This window comes from Python bivittatus, unplaced genomic scaffold (genome assembly GCF_059951505.1).
Source record: "Python bivittatus isolate LINGU-HERP-01145 unplaced genomic scaffold, Pbiv_v1 ctg000700_np1212, whole genome shotgun sequence".
NCBI classification, from domain to species: Eukaryota; Metazoa; Chordata; class Lepidosauria; order Squamata; family Pythonidae; genus Python; species Python bivittatus.
The window spans coordinates 26,879,904-26,895,649 of record NW_028277098.1 but is presented as its reverse complement, the minus strand read 5'-3'; the positions used below and the strand labels follow the sequence as shown (position 1 = coordinate 26,895,649).

General features: G+C 39.4%; 1 protein-coding gene across 10 annotated transcripts in view; it reads left to right on the top strand.

Moving 5' to 3' along the window:
* Positions 1-15,746, top strand: part of LRRC8D (leucine rich repeat containing 8 VRAC subunit D) — a 74,002-nt gene that overhangs the window by 16,339 nt on the left and 41,917 nt on the right. For 4 of the 10 annotated variants that reach the window (XM_088153837.1, XM_088153836.1, XM_088153839.1 and 1 more), the window contains one exon: positions 7,751-7,901. The exons of 2 other annotated variants lie outside the window; for them this stretch is intronic. The gene's annotated coding sequence lies outside the window, so the exon portion shown is untranslated. 4 more of the 10 variants (XM_088153838.1, XM_088153843.1, XM_088153845.1 and 1 more) reach the window with 4 other exon arrangements.

Sequence of the window (15,746 nt, the reverse complement as noted above, 5' to 3'; positions counted from 1 at the left end):
AATCTATTCCATGATCTGCCTTCTGACTGATTAGAAGCAACGCTATCTGATCTGGATTCCATTTAGATTCTTCACTCTGTTTCAGTCCATTATCACTGCTAGATAGCAACTCAGAACCTAAGCAGCTTCCTTGTAAGAGGCATGTATTTAATTATATAATTATGTATTTATATTTATATGGAATTATATGTATTTATATGGAAAGAGGTATGTATTTAATTAACTGGTAATATAAATTCTCCAAACCCTCCGCTATTTCTCCCTGCAGTTTAATACAGATATTAAATAGCTTGAAGGACAAGATGGAACCCTGAGAAGCTCCACTGGCCAGTGACCATGTGAGTCTGACCAGCATCACATGGACTGTCTAAAATAATAAAACATTTGCTTCCAAGTCCCAAACCAGTTAAGCAGCACAGAAGAGTAACATGATATGAAAACACACAGATTGGTTAGCAAACTGGCAAGGGTGTACTTTCCTCTATCCAGTTTCAAATAAAGATTGCCTCCTAAAGCAGTCAACACTTTTAATTGCTACCTATGGTGATTCCTCAGTTTAAGGGACTAGACAAATTCAACAATTCATTGTATATATTGATTTAAAAAAGAAAGATGCCATTGCATGGAATTGTCCTATCTTTTCCCTCCTGCCCACTAAAAACAAGTGCTGGTATGCCAAAAACCACCTGATTTGTATAAATCTCTGTATACAGTATAAGCATTTCACTCCATAGAACTATTGTGACATAGACTGCTTTTGAACATGAATCCTCTCTGCTTTCATCATCCTGCTGTGCAATACGAAGTCTTTTGTCCCAGATTGGTTGACCCTAAAATGATATCGGCCAATGACTATTTGTCTAATGGGAAGAACTGCAGTAAAAGGTTTTGAATAGCAAGAACCTCAGTTGTTTATGTAAGCTCCTTTTATGTGTTTTGCATGGAGAATCTCTCAGATTGCATCTGAAGGTACTTAGGGAAAGGATTTCTATCAGCTCATGAATACATAGCCATTCTGTTTTTCAAGAAATAACTCTTGAAAGAGGTATGTAACAATTTAGCCGCCTTATTGCATAATAATTGCCACTGGGTTTACAGGGATATTTTGATAAGTTGGTTCCCTCCCATTGAAGAGAACCAAGATTTCAAGAGGCAAGGATATTAAAAGAAGTGGAACAATGGCTAGACCTGACTAAGCCCCTACAGTAGAATAGATTTGATGTCCTATTCAGTGACAGCAATGACAGCAAAGAAGCTGTTCTTATCCATCATCATTGCATCTGCACAAAGGCTGCATGTCAAGCTATGATGGATGCTTGTCAGTTTGTGTCTTCTACAAATGGAGAGAACATTCTTGAAGAGGTGAAACCTTCCATATGTGTACCTGATATTTGTTCTTCTTGATGTTGGAAACTAGTAATGTATAGAATGAGGGGGTAGATAATGCTTCTTTACAACTTCCATGCCTTATTCATCAAAATTTACATGGAATTCAGATATGATCTTTTTTAGGTTATAGAGGGAAAGCTTTGTTAGTCTATACAGTAGTAGCCAAAAATCAGGAGTCTGGTAGCACCTTTTCCAACTTAACAAATTTTATTAAAATGCATAATTTTAAACCGTAGCTTACTTCATCAGATGTACAGAGTGGTATAGGATGACTATCTCCATCTGATAAAGAGAACTGCAGCTCATGAAAGCTTATGCCTTTTAATAGCCTTTGTTAGTCAGAAAAGGTGGTGTTACATACCTTCTATATAGGTAACTTTTGTGTGTTTTCAGTAACTAATGCTTCTTGAACAAAGAAAATTGGTTAAGCAAGAAAAGACAAAATTGCTGTACAGTGCTTTCTCTTCTAATTCACTCACACATTTCTTTCTTTTTTTCTTTTCCTGAGAGCAGTAGGCTATATCGCAGCTCCTTCTGACTTTTTTAAAATTTTCATTTTATCACTCTGAGTTAATGGAAAATGTTCAGTGTTAAAAATACAGGAATCTCATACAGTGATTTGAAAGAAATTCCATACAGCTCCTTCATGGTCTGAAGAATATGCAAGAATGTTTCATGAAGTCCTACTGACTATGGAATAAAGCAATGTAATTGCTGATATTGCAAAGAGTCAGAAGATTATAAGATTCATTAACAACCTCAGCAAGACAAATGGGGACTTAAACCCATTACTTAAAAGTGGATCTGCTTGCTTTTTTGATGATGACATAAATATGAATCCTGAAAGATTCAACCTCATCCAAAAAAATGGTGTATGGGGGAGGGGAATACAGGTAGGCAACACACAAATCTCAGTGTCTTTGCTGAAAGTATGAATAAAGAATACCTCTTCAAAGAATACCAGTTTTTTGGGGGAAATGCATTAATGATGATCAGTTGTAGAATCCAAATTGTCAAGTAGTGTCAGAAAGCTTTTTTCCCTGTTGAATCCCAGTTCTAGTGAACTGAATTTGTTCTAGACCACATATTTCAAGCTGCAGGTATAGGACTTACATGATGGGATAGTCCTCCCCCTCAGTCCTCTTTGCCTAGGCAAGGATATGGAATAGTGCTGCAGAGGTTGCTGAAGTATAGCAACCTCCACCAGAATAGCCAATGGTATATACAACTAGGAGTGTAGTTTGGCAGTATAAAGAAGACCACATGTTCCTTAACTTGACCTAAGAGACAAGCATTCAGTCCTTCCTAACATCTAATATTCTATGTACAAATTTATCTTAATACGGGAGTGTGCTAAATACACCTGCAATTTGATATGGTAAGCCCAAACTGAGATCCAATTATCATAAATTTGGAAAGCCAGTTGTGTAGTAAGTGTGTATAGATAACAGTCTAATGGGGGGACACTCTCATATTCCATTTGAAAAAGTACTTGAAATGTCTTCATCAAACAAATATAAAAAACTGTTAAAGCACTTGGATAGTCATGTGAATCTAGGTTCCAGTAGAAAGTATGACTGAAAATCCTTATCTTTTTTGTGAATAAATCTTTGTCCCATCTCATCCCATGATGCCTATGCAACAATCTGAAGATGGAAGAGACTATATCATCAGAATCAAAGGTGGAAGTGCCACTGTTACTGTAATAGTTTCCTGTAGAGTAGCCAAGTCAATGTACTGTGGCAAAAACTTGAATCTTATATCACCTTAAAGCTCAATACATGGATTATATTATAAGCAGTTTATAATTATTGTAAAATATTGATAATCCTTGATTTCATTGGTTCCATATTTTTCAGTTTGATCAAATTGAACAAATGTGTTTTATATGGCATAAGCCCAACTAGGTGACTGATTCAAAAAATGAAACAGGATTGGACCTAGTTAGTACTTGATGGAGGACTGCAAAAAAGTACTAGTGCTGTGGGCTAGAATGGGAAGTTGAAAAGCAAACCTACTGGAGGAAGACAATGACAAACCACCTATATTTTTGCCAAGAAACCATAAAGATGAATTCAGTTCAAAGGATACTTTATTTTATATGGAATATCTACGTGAAAGAGCTTGAAATATTGGAGAACATATTGACAAAAAATAGCAATATAGAGGGGTGTAAGATTTGGGTGAGGTCATTAGTTCAATAATGCAGTTTTTATTATGTAAACCACAGAAACATTAAGTTTCACAATTTCTTCCACATATACAACAAATTGTGTGTGTGTGTAAGAAATCTGTTACATTATCTGTAACAATGATGGGAAAAAAGATGGTTTATGTCAGGTCTGGACAGTCAGGATGGGGTGATGGTTTTATAGCCTCTAATGGCTGCAGGGGAAAAAGATTTAGATCACTGGAGAGGGTGGGCCTGAAATGTTGGAGTCTTGAGGAGGATGTTTTAAAAAACAAAGACTTTTAGCCCTTAATTTTAAAAAGCATAATTTTGCCATTTAATTTCAAAAGCGCAAATTAGGAATCTACAAAAATAGAGCTGGGGGTTTACATACAGTCCATGGATGTGATGGAATGGAATTATGAAGGCCAGGCTCAGGGAGATAAGTGTGTTCTTAGTTCACCGGAGGAGCGTGGGAAGTTCAAGAGGATGAGGCTGGCACCTCCCTGAGGAATTCACGGTGTTGTGGCTGGCTGGCTTGGGAGCTAGGTTTCAGTCTGGGGAGATTTTCTGTCTAGAGGTTGTAGCTAATAAACACAGTAGAACTGAATTTGCATCGCCTCTTGGAGTTCTTTGGGCTAAACTTGACAACAGGCTCAGGTTGGTTGTCCCTGTCTTATGAGAATTTATTTGAAATAATATATTTATTATATTATGAAATGTTATAATCACAGAGTCCCCAGAATATATGTGTATTTCTAGTTCTCAACTGCTTATAATGCATTTTCATTTACATTACTTAACTGATTTTTTAATTCCATAGTCACTCGGGGCTCCCGGTGACCTACTTCTTTCTATAGTGCAAACAGCAACAAAAAAATTAAGGTGAAGATTTGTCAGGAAAAAAAAGGCACTTTCAGTTAAAGAGCATAAAAAGTTCCTAAGCTCAGGTATGTTTGCTAAAGAGCTAATATATTTTGTGGTTAAGGACTGGCACCAGAGGAACCCAGATTCAAGTGCATTTTGATTGTGAAAGTCCACTGGGTGACTTTGGACCAGTCCTTCTCTTTAGCTCAGTCCATTTCACAAGGTGTTGCTATGGGGAAAAATAGGAGGAAACATTCTGTATCATGCTTGAGTTCCTGAACAAAAGGTGGGTTATAAATCAAACAAAATCTGGATCTTGAAGCCGTAATGGCAGGCAGAAGAGAGTAACAGAGATCTTGAGAAAAGGGTCATGAACTCTCAAAGCATGTTGTAGGGACGTGAGTATCAACAGGAGCTTCCTGCTTTCATGAAAATAATAAGAGTCACGCCATGAACTCTGCCTTTTTGAGATACATGTGCAACATCACAATGCACATGCCGAAGGGGTAGGACTTACAGCACAACACAGCTTTTGTCATTCTGCATCCTCCACCCCTCCCCTCCCCTCCCCGTGGATGCTGCTGGACATGAAACAAAATGCAGCTCTCTTAGGTTTTTGTGGCAGACGCACAAAAAACTGCAGGTATCCACTTTCCACATTACCAGATGCAACTGTGTACTTGTCACAACTGGAGGGCATATCCAGTCTCCCTGCTTGGAGAATGGGTAGCAGGTGCAAGTCCTGATGAATGTACAGCAGTCACGTCTATAATGTAAGGCCTTCTACTCTACGTTGGGATTTGTGATCGTGCAGAAATAGCTGTTCTTCCCACAACAAGAGTAAGATTTTTGCTTGTTCAAAGGGATAGTGTGGAGCAGAAGAGCAGGAGGTCTAAGCAAGCCAAATGGTGGAAGGGAAAGGAGTCTTAAGTTCTGGTAGTCCTATAGCTGTATGAGCTTTTTTCCTGCTTCCCAGGAGTGAACAAAGCAGATTTAAAGTAGCCAGGCTTCCTGTTTCTTGCTCTGTTGATATATTCAAGTTCGTTTAGGTGCCTGATTATGGACCTTGCTCCCTGCATGGTGAATAGGATTGTACTCAGAATATTTTATGATGCAGAGATGCCTCAAAAGCTGGGTCATATTCATGGCAGTAGTGAGCTTTTTTTAAAAAAAAAACTAAATTAACTTTCTGAATGTTTGTACAACTTCATTGCTCTTGAACTATCCACTCATTATGTTCTATCCATTAGGATGAGAAACCCTGCTGCTTTTTAAATTGTATTCAATTAGTACAGAAGAATGTAAATGTTTTATAAACATAGACATTTAAAGTGATAAACATCAACATTTAAAAAGGAGAGTCTGGCTCCTGGTTCAGAAGCACACCAACTTGGATTAAAGTAATAATTGCACATTAGTCACAGCTTATGGCTGACAGTAAAAACTTTTTGCTGTGAACATTTTAAATGCTTCTGTTCCATGTATGGATAGAAGAACATGGCGACTCTGGAAAATCTTGTGGAAGGCATTTTCTGTGTATGCACAGCCAGTTCCTGTGTGAACATGTAGGGCACAAAGTGGGCAAATTGTAGTTTTATGTGTAGACTATTATGTTACGGAAAGCCAGTTTGGTATAGTGGTTAAGGCATCAGGCTCAAAATGAGGAAACAGTGAGTTCTAGTCCCACCTAGGCACAAAGCCAGCTTGATGAACTTGGGCCAGTCACTGTCTCTCAGCCCTAGAAAGCAGACAGTGGCAAACCACTTCTGAAATCTTGCCAAGAAAACTGCAGGGACTTGTCCAGGAGTTAAGACTGACTTGAAGGCACCAAAATAACATTTGTATCGTGCCTTTGTGTAGAGGAGCTCAAGAAGTTGTATAGAGTGTTCCCTCCTATTCATCCCTGTGAGGTAGATTGAGCCGAGAGAGATCAACTCAGCAAAAGTCACTCAGCTTGTTTCCCTGCCTGAAGATAGTCTAGAATCTGGGTCTTCCTGCTCCTAATTCAACATTTCAAGGGCTACACCACAAAGTCTCTCTCCCAATTCTGCAGCCTATTTGGAAAGGGAGAGGGTGTCAGAAAGGGACTGAAGATAGAAAGGATATTCCCAACAGATGGCCGATTCAGCTCTGATCACTACGTGGCACTAACAAATTACCTTCCGAAATATTCGTGTAGAATGACGTTTCCCTCACGTGTTCAGTAAGAACCAGAACTCGGAGTTACATCCAACAAACAGGAAGTGTAGTTAATTTGCGCTGTTCCCCTGCATGTCAGTGAAACTTCCTGCATAGAGTCTTATCTTGTCCACAATACTGGAGGAATGAATAACCTTGAGCGGTTGTTGAATTGCAGACAATTGTTTCTGAGATAAGCTGCAGATGGGTGCGACAGGGAGATGATCACAGCGTATACATAATAGTAATAATAAAACTTATTTCAGGCTGCTGCTTCCATTTTAACCCAGCCTGTCGTGATTAACGTGGCCGCTTAGCCTAAACAGTTATGAACCCGCGCCAGACCCCTTTCAGATCTGTGGCAAGGAGGAGAGGTTTCGAGTGGGGCAATGTTCAAAGCGACGTTCAAAGGGTTCCTTAATAAAACTGAACCTGTGAAGTGTTTTGCCTCGATGATGAACAGGAGAGGAAGCGCTGTTTTTGAGCGTTGACTCTGAGATGAAATACTCGGGAGGCATCCAGAGTTAATAAGGTCCGCTCTAACCCACGTGTGGATGGGAATTGAGCGGAGTATTAGCGTGGCGTGAAGTTTGAGCTCTTTAGTACAGCAGCGGGCGGCCAATCCTGCCTCGGGAACAATAGATTTTTTTTTCTTTTAAAAAAAAAAAGATTATGCAAGCAGATAGTTACTTCGAGGCAGCGTCCCGCTGTCCTGGCTTCTGCAAAACGGGGAGCCCGTTGACAACAGCCCTTCTCTGTAATACGTCGAAGGCTCCTAGTTCCCGCCTCACATCAGCCAGCGAGGTGCTGATGTGAATGAACCTGGGTTGGAGGTCTAGCGCGAGGGAGGTAAGCAGCGGCGCCAGACGAGGAAAACTTTGCGGACTTTACAAGAAATTCAGGGGTGCCCATCTCAAACTCGGTGCTGGATGGGGGTGAGAGCGTGGGAATGTCTCAGTCAAGGATACGCGTTTAGCAGGGCGCTGGGCGGCTGACGCGGGCAGTCGGTTTGCTAGGAAGGTGATGGATACGAAAAGAACATCGGCGGAGCCTTGGCGGAGAAAATGGAGGGAGCACTGCGCTGACTAGGCGCGTCCACGCTGCCGAGCACAGCCTGACACCCTACCCCGCTCTTCTTTCTTCCAGGAGGCCCCCGCGTCTCTGCAGGACTGACCAAAATGACTGAGTGATTCTTGGGCTCGCTTCCTTCCCCAGCTTTCCCTGATCCGCCAGGAAACTGCAGCTTTCAGCCACACTAGGAAAGAAGAGGGTGTAAAGAAGAGCGCGGCTCTGTCAGGTACGGAGGAGACGAAGCGGGAGACTGAATAGCCAGCGGCCCCGTTTCTGCACGCGAGAGCGGCGGGGCTTCTGCCTGCCGAGTCATTTATTTCCCCCTTACTCCAAAGCCGCCTTTCATCTTGGCCCTTTTTCGGTTGTGTGTGTGTAGGTGCGCGCGCGCGCACACACACATATGCCCGCCGTGCTGCCTGCTTGCTCAGCGCAAGTCTCGGTGCTGCCCGGCGCAAATGCGCAGTTGACAAGTCTGGTTTGTAGGGGCGGGAGGGAGAAGAGGCGAAGGGCGGAGGTAAAAGGCACGTTGTTTTCCTCGATTGGGGCTTCCCAGTGAGTGGGCTTTTCCGGGACCGGCTTATTCCAGCCTGTAAGCGCCGGCTGCTCTTTGTTCGCCCGTGCAGCCACCTGAGCGACTGTATCACGACCCAGGGAGCCTCGCAGACAATGGTGGTGCCGCTCGGGAAGCAGAGCGAAAAGTAGGCGCATCAGAGCAAACCGGCTGTAGCCGGGAGGCGCTGGAGGAGGGGAATTGAATTGACGCCGGACCGTGAGAGCGGTTTTAAATGAGACCAGGCGCAACTGTGGGGTTGGTGTTGGCTCTGCTCTCCTAGATCTTTTTTTTTTTTTTTATAAAAAGAACAAGGGGGAAGGGCCTGCGGTCGCCTTTGTCACATCTTCTCTGTCTTGGCAGTAAGTTCAGCCTTCGATCCGTAGAAGGAAATACAATCCGGCCGGTTTAGGGTGTTTTACTGTAATGGTGAACATTCGATGCATTAAGAGGAGAATGAGGGTTTCCTGTGTAAAGTTCTTTTGGCTCAGCCATTGAGGGGTTGGGAGAGCTGTGTTTGTTGAGCGTGCATTCTGCCCTATCAGAATGGGAAGCTCTGGTGACATGTGTAATAGCCTCGTGGCTTTTTAAACAAAAGATGGCAAATTTATCAATCACTGTATTCGGCATTGAGGGGGCAGTGCATTGGATACAAAATATACCCCCTTCCTCATGTAAAATCCTAGTTTCATAGCCATCATCGCCACTGGTTGCAGCAAGCAGTGACCAATGTTTTTTGTGGTTGTTGTGAAGCCTCTGCAATGATTGATGCAAGGACTGTTTATGTCCCCTTTTTGCAAGCTGTTTTGCAGTCTGGCAGAACAAGAAGTACATAGCTGATACAAAAAAGCAAGGCTGGATGGAAAAAAAAGCTGCCCCATTTTTCCACTGAAATATAAATTGAAAAAGGAGACAATCTGACTATATTTCTGTCTGTGTCTGCTCTCTTCAGGGTTAACTGATGTAACAGTATTGTTTTGCAACAAGACCTTTTGTTTTGACAGTTGCAAATGTATTGGTAAGCAGTCATAATACAGGTTATGACTGTATTTGATTGTATGTTTAACACCCAGTGTAAGATTGGGTTGAATATAGAACCTTTATTCTTTTCTCTGGAAAGACCTGTGACTTCAACAGCTGTGCAGTATTCAGCCTGTCACTTTTATTTAATAAAGAAGTCAACATAGTAAGCTACTAGTAAGTGCACAAAAACCTTGGTCTGAGTGAATGTGTGTCTGTTGTATTCACTGTTAAGTGCTTTTGATTTCTTTTTTTTTCTTTTTGCTCTATTAATAAAATACAAATATTATAATATCTCCAGATTAGTTTTCAGCTGGAATTCTTACTGGTTTAGGCCGTAGCCATGAAATACTCAGCATTTTTGAAAATGAGTTCAAGTTGCTTGCCTCCCTCCCAGTCCCCTTCACTTCTGGAAGATAAAAGCAGATGTTTAACATTCTCTGGTTCAGGAGTGTGTATTTCACCAGTTCTTGCAGAGTGTAAAAAATGGTCAAAACTGCTTGAGTTTGCAATGTCAGAAAAGAAATCTGGCTGGCTGGATTTGTCACAAGTTTAATGGAGAGCATAGCAACGCTTACTACTCTTAGTGGTAAGAGTGGGTTGAATGAAGTATTTATGAATAGTTATCCCATCTTTAGGAATCTGAGGCCTACGTTGCAGGAACCAGCTTACCAACTCTTTTTCCAAAGACCAAGCTAGATACTTTGGTAGCAGATCTGTGCACTCTAAGCAGGCATCTTGTTCAAGGGATAGGAGACCAGCCGAAAAAAGGGTTTACTCTACTTCCAATCAGAAGGCATGGCCAAAATAAGTCCCTTACTCTTCCTTGGGAAAAGCACTTTCCTATTTCAGTTTGATAGAACCTAATAGTTTTTTAAAATTTTGTTTTGCTGTCACTTCTGTAGTAATTACCTCTTTTCAGACTTTTTTTTTTTAATCTCTCTCCTTGGTGTCCTCTCTCCTATGCCTCCACTCTTATTTTTTCTTGCATGACAATATTTGGTTTTATCCTCACTCCAATTCCCGTATCCATTTCTGACAGGGAATGGCAGAAGAAGGTGGTGCATCCCACACCAATCCCACCTTTTTCCTTCATATTCCGTCTCAGGAAAAAGTTTAATGCCAGCAGTACTGTGATATTGAGGTTGGAAAATTCCAGGTCTGAGTGGCTAGAGAATTTGGTGGTAAAGAAATGTAGGGCAATAGAGGCATTTTGAATCCCCATTGCTTTCAAACTGTTAATTAGAATGTCCTTGGAAAGTTCTGCAGAGCTAAATCTAGCTCTCAGTGATTTCTCAGGCTTATCTCTGCAGTACCCATCATGGTCGTTGACAGGACAGTAGAGTTATCAAACCTGTCTGGCAAAGTACTCTTGTTTAGTAGAAGGACTCTGTACATTCCTCCTGTTCCTTTCAAGGCTTATCAGACTAACTTGCATTTACCAGAAAGGCCTAAAAAATATAATTACAACCTTCATGTTCAGTCTCAGTCACAAAATGTTATTTATGTGTAAACATAGCTCCTTGAACTTAACTCCTGGACCCTCAGGGATGACTCTTCTGCTATCAGTTGTCCAACAAAGCATGTTTTCACACTGAACAGTGTTTATGTTCATGGACCATCCTAAACTCATGTGTGGCTTGTTTGGTATGTGAAGCCAACCACTGTAGTACATAAATTATAAGTTACATGTGAACTAAGTCATTCTAGCCAATTCTACAAGTCATGCCTAAAAGAAACCATGGCATAATGTAATGCATGAATCTATATTGTCTTTGATTATAGATTTTAGATAAAACTATATGCCGTTTATTTCTGAGATCTTATTCATCTGCCGGTTCAAGAAGAGAAGAGGTAAAGCAAATTTGCCTTTTTTGAAGTATTTATCAACCTGTTGGACCTGAAATGGATATGTCATGTGTATACCAAATCAGTATCAAGTGGTTTTGCAAACTTGGGTGCCCCCCACTGCCCTGCATTCCTGATGACTTGAGAAGATGTCTAAGATTGTCTAAAGATCATAACTGGTTAAGTGGCTGAAGGTATGAAGCTGTTGGCATGATCTTCTGTATATGACTTAATTCTTGGGGACAAGCCTGTACTTTCAACCTGTGATGGTCATGTATACCCATTTCCAAGGGTATTTATTTGACCTTATAAAAGTGTTTTGGTACATATTGGAAATACTTTTTCTTCCTAGAGCTGCTGATTGATTGTTGATTTCTTTACTGCAGTTTGAGGTACGTCACCACCTGTAAGTTTTAAAAATATTTTTCGTGCAGGCATAGATGTGTATGGAATAATTTTAAATTTAATATAATACCTTAACAGACATTCAGTTTTAAATCATATTCGTTATCCAGCCCTGGGGTACAGGCCATGTTAAAAATCTCTCCAGTCCCTCTGCACCCTTCCAATAAATAGGCTGGTTTGAGGATTTCAGATTAACCATTTTTATTATTACATTTATGTCTTGATCTAGCCTTTTAATAAGGTGTTGGGTTAGAGAGAACAGTGATAATCCTGAATAAAGCCTATGTAAATTGTCAGGTTGAAGGCTTCGGGTATTGGGGATGGATGGATGGATGGATGGATGGATGGATGGATGGATGGATGGATAGATAGATAGATAGATAGATAATCTTACATTTAAAACATATACATACATACATAAAATCAGCAGAGGAAAAGTAGGCAAATGCTTCCAACATTTTATCTATGTTTTGTTTTGTTTTTCCTTAAGTTTTCCAGGTGTTGAAAAGTGTTGTTTCTATTTTGTTCATAGAATTTATAGTGAATTATACTTTCGTTGGAACCTCTGAATATCAGTTAGGCAGCATTTATTCATGTTTACAGTTACTGTGTATTTTGGATCAGATTTGTCCTTAAGAAGGGCCGCCTCTAGACATTTTGGCAAAGTCATATTCTGGTGCCCCCTATGGCTTAGCTCATTTTCTGATTTTGTTAGGAATTGCAAAAAGGCACCCTCTTGTTTCCTTTTTTCTATGAGTTTTTGAGCTTTATACTTATAATTTTCAGCCCTGGACATTTTTTTTCTTTTCTTGGGCTGAATCACAGTAAATAATTTTAATTACATCAGCATCCATTGTTGTCATATGGCAACAATTCTGCAAAATTATATTTAACCCTCAAGCGGTTGCACTGGCACACACAGTGCGCCGTTACCGCTTTTCGCTTTTTTATTGTATTTTTCAAAAGTCTCTTCAATTTTGGCACCTCCTAAAATTTGGCACCCAAGGCAATTGCCTAGGTTGCCTAGACCTAGAACCACCTCTGCCTTAAGAAGTGTTTTGAGCTTATAGATGGGAGAAGAATGCATTTCTTCTGGAGAGGAATTCTTAATTTGTCCCGTTATTGCATTTTTATTCATTAAATATGTAGATTGATTGGAAGTTTGCCTGACACAAAGCAAACCACTTTAGTAATGTTCACCTATTAGTAAACTGTTTGTTTCTGCAGCGGCTTTCAGTGTTACTGAAGAAGCACAATGGTTTCAAAAAAACCAGTGGTTTCAGTGGTTTTTAAATTTATTTTATTTTATTTATATATCAAATTTGTCACCTCCCATCTCGTTGAACAGTTGCATATAGTCTTTATATAGAATTATTTTTTAGCTAATTTAATATGGATATTTATATTTTTACTGTCTTTACCGTTTGGATTTTAATTGTGAGCCGCCCAGAGTCACCCTCTGGGGGAGTTGGGCGGCATATAAATTAAACAAATAAATAAATAAAAACTGCTGACAGATTCTGCATTCAGCTGTTATTGTTGCTGTAACATCTGAAGATGACCCTTGTTAAAACAGCCAACTCAAGTTGTCTAAGGGTGTACTCGCATCTCATGTAAGTCCTCTACTGAACAAAAACCGCTGCCAGGTTATAGGGGTAGAAAGAGAACTGATTGTAACCTTGTTGAGCTGTTTTTCTTTGGTAATGTCTGAAACAACTCTGGTTAAGTTTAGTGTTTGTGTTTAATTAAAATGCCTGTGTTGTACAGATGGCATGGGCACTGCTAGTTTAAAGGAAGGTGTAAATCCTGGTGCAAGATTAAGGAAAGCCACTGCTGATGTGGCTTCTTAATGTTTCTGAATTGCAGAAAGAAGAGTAAGGAATTATATTAAAGAAGGTTACGAGGGGCTTAAAATTGATCCTGGTGATATAGGTAGATTGCAGGGCATTTTTATCACATTTACATCTTTAATTACGAGCGCAAGGGATGGTAACTTGTATTTCTAAAGATAAAAATTATGTGAATATTGAGACAAGTGTTTTACTAGCTTTTCTGGGACACCTTGCAGTTTACGATAAGGAACGTGAAAATTAAAACAAGCTAGCTAGCTTGTTTTAAGGGGAGGGGATTGCCCCAATGTTTGACCTAGGCAACTTTCTGTGCATTATGTATGTATTTGTGTATGTATGCATGTAAATATGAGGCATGCGTATATATGAATAACTGCAATTCATTCAGAAAGCTCTAATAGTCTTATATCCAAGCATATAAAGTCTATTGAATTTCACATTTTCTAAGAGTAGGATCATAGAAGAGTTTCAAACAAAGCAGAAATTGTTTGCTGTTTCAAAAGCATTGATATGTATCTCAGCTGCCCTGTTGTTAAAGGTTAATTCTAGTGGTTCAGAATACATCCGCTGTGTAGAATCTTTCTGGTTTGGAATGCTAATTTGTGCATTGTATTAGAAGCTAATTACTCAATGCTCTTCTGAATGCACCTGTTGAAACCTGTGTCATTATAAATATGGGTCAGTAGTAATTCCAGTTTCATCTACATGTGTGCACACATACATTCTAGTATAAATGTTCAAATGCACTGTCATGAGAAGAGAAGAGCCCAGTTGAGCCCTTCTGTTGATACAATTGCTCCCATTAGCAGAAGAGAGCTTCCCTGTATCTTCATGACTTCAAAATTAGTTCAGAAGAGTTGGGGAATATCTCAGATGAGGAACATGAGGGGTTACAGAAGAAGAAAATGAGTTTCATAGCCTAAAAAGACTTCGGCTTGTATAATGTTGGGTTCTGCTCAATAGCTTGTGGATATTATAATTTGAAACATAGTTCTACAATTTATGCAATTTATTTTCTTTCTTCTTTGTCCAGCTCATCTTGTAAAAAACTAAAACAACTGAAACTAGTGAAAAGTAGAAAGTCCCCTCCTATTCATTGTTCATTTTTTTTCTCTTTGTCTTTCCCTCTTTTGTTTTCATCCTGCATTACATGAGAAAAAGTTTCATAATATATGATGCAAGACAAGGAAAAAGGCACCGTTCTGAATTAGTTTTGCAAGTTTTAACCCATAGAACAGAGGCATCTTTACTGTTTTCTGTCTGCCCGTGCTTGCTATAATTTATATTATATCTGTTCTAGTTTTTAATATTGATTGCCTGTTTTACTGTCTGTGTCATTCAAAAGAAAGCTAAAGGAGAGGACAGAAAATATAGCTACTAAACGGCACTGCCATAGTCTTTGTATTTTTTGTTAATAACAAAAAAGAGGAATAGAGCTGAAAATGAGTCCAATAGCAAGGTCTCTCTTTGAGTCTACCAGTAAATCTTAGAGGCGTTGTTCATATATTACATTTTTAACCCAGATCCTAGAAGTAACTTTGGCAACAATATCTCTTATTTTGAACAGAACATCACTTGAAACAGACTTATATTTACTTAATTTATAATGAAATAATCTACTTCTTAATTGAGGAAAGGAAGTACCCATTCTTGGATCCATACATTGTGATTAGCCTTAATGTGGCTTGTTTGGTTTGGGGCTAGTATGATAGTTGAATCCAGCCAGTATGGTTTGCAAACATTGGTTTATGGTTTCATGCTGCAGAACAGTTAGTTTATGTGTACTCAGCAAACCATGGGATAATGTGATCATGTGAAAACATCCAGTATCAGCAAAGTGTTAATATTGGTATAAATGAATACTATTAAATTATTTTAAAAATATAAATAAAAACTGTCTAGAACAATGTTTGGTACATTGGAATCCTCTTTTGTTATAGGTAGTCCCCAGTTTAAGAACAAGTTCCATTCCCAAGGTCTGTCCTTACGTTGAATTTGTATGTAAAGCGGAACAGTATTATTTTATAATACTATATAAATAGTATTGTGTAATTAACCCTAACCATTGTGTATTTAGCTCAAATCTTTGTGTATTTAACTCGAATTTTGCTACAATAGGCTCCCTTCTTAACTATGGGTCATCCATGAACCAGGCATTCTTAACCCGGGGACTACCTCTATTTAAATTCATTTTGATTTGTATAAGAACCTAGGAGGCTCAGTTACTTATAGCAATAAAATAAAATGTACCCTTCTTATATGAATAATGGATTAAACCATCTTATTTGTTTCTAGCGTTTATGCAGAAACGTTTGGAAGAGGAGAGTGGAAAGATGAATGTAACTCTATTCTTCCTGCTTGCTCAGTTGTGATGAGACTGTGATTTGAATATAAATTG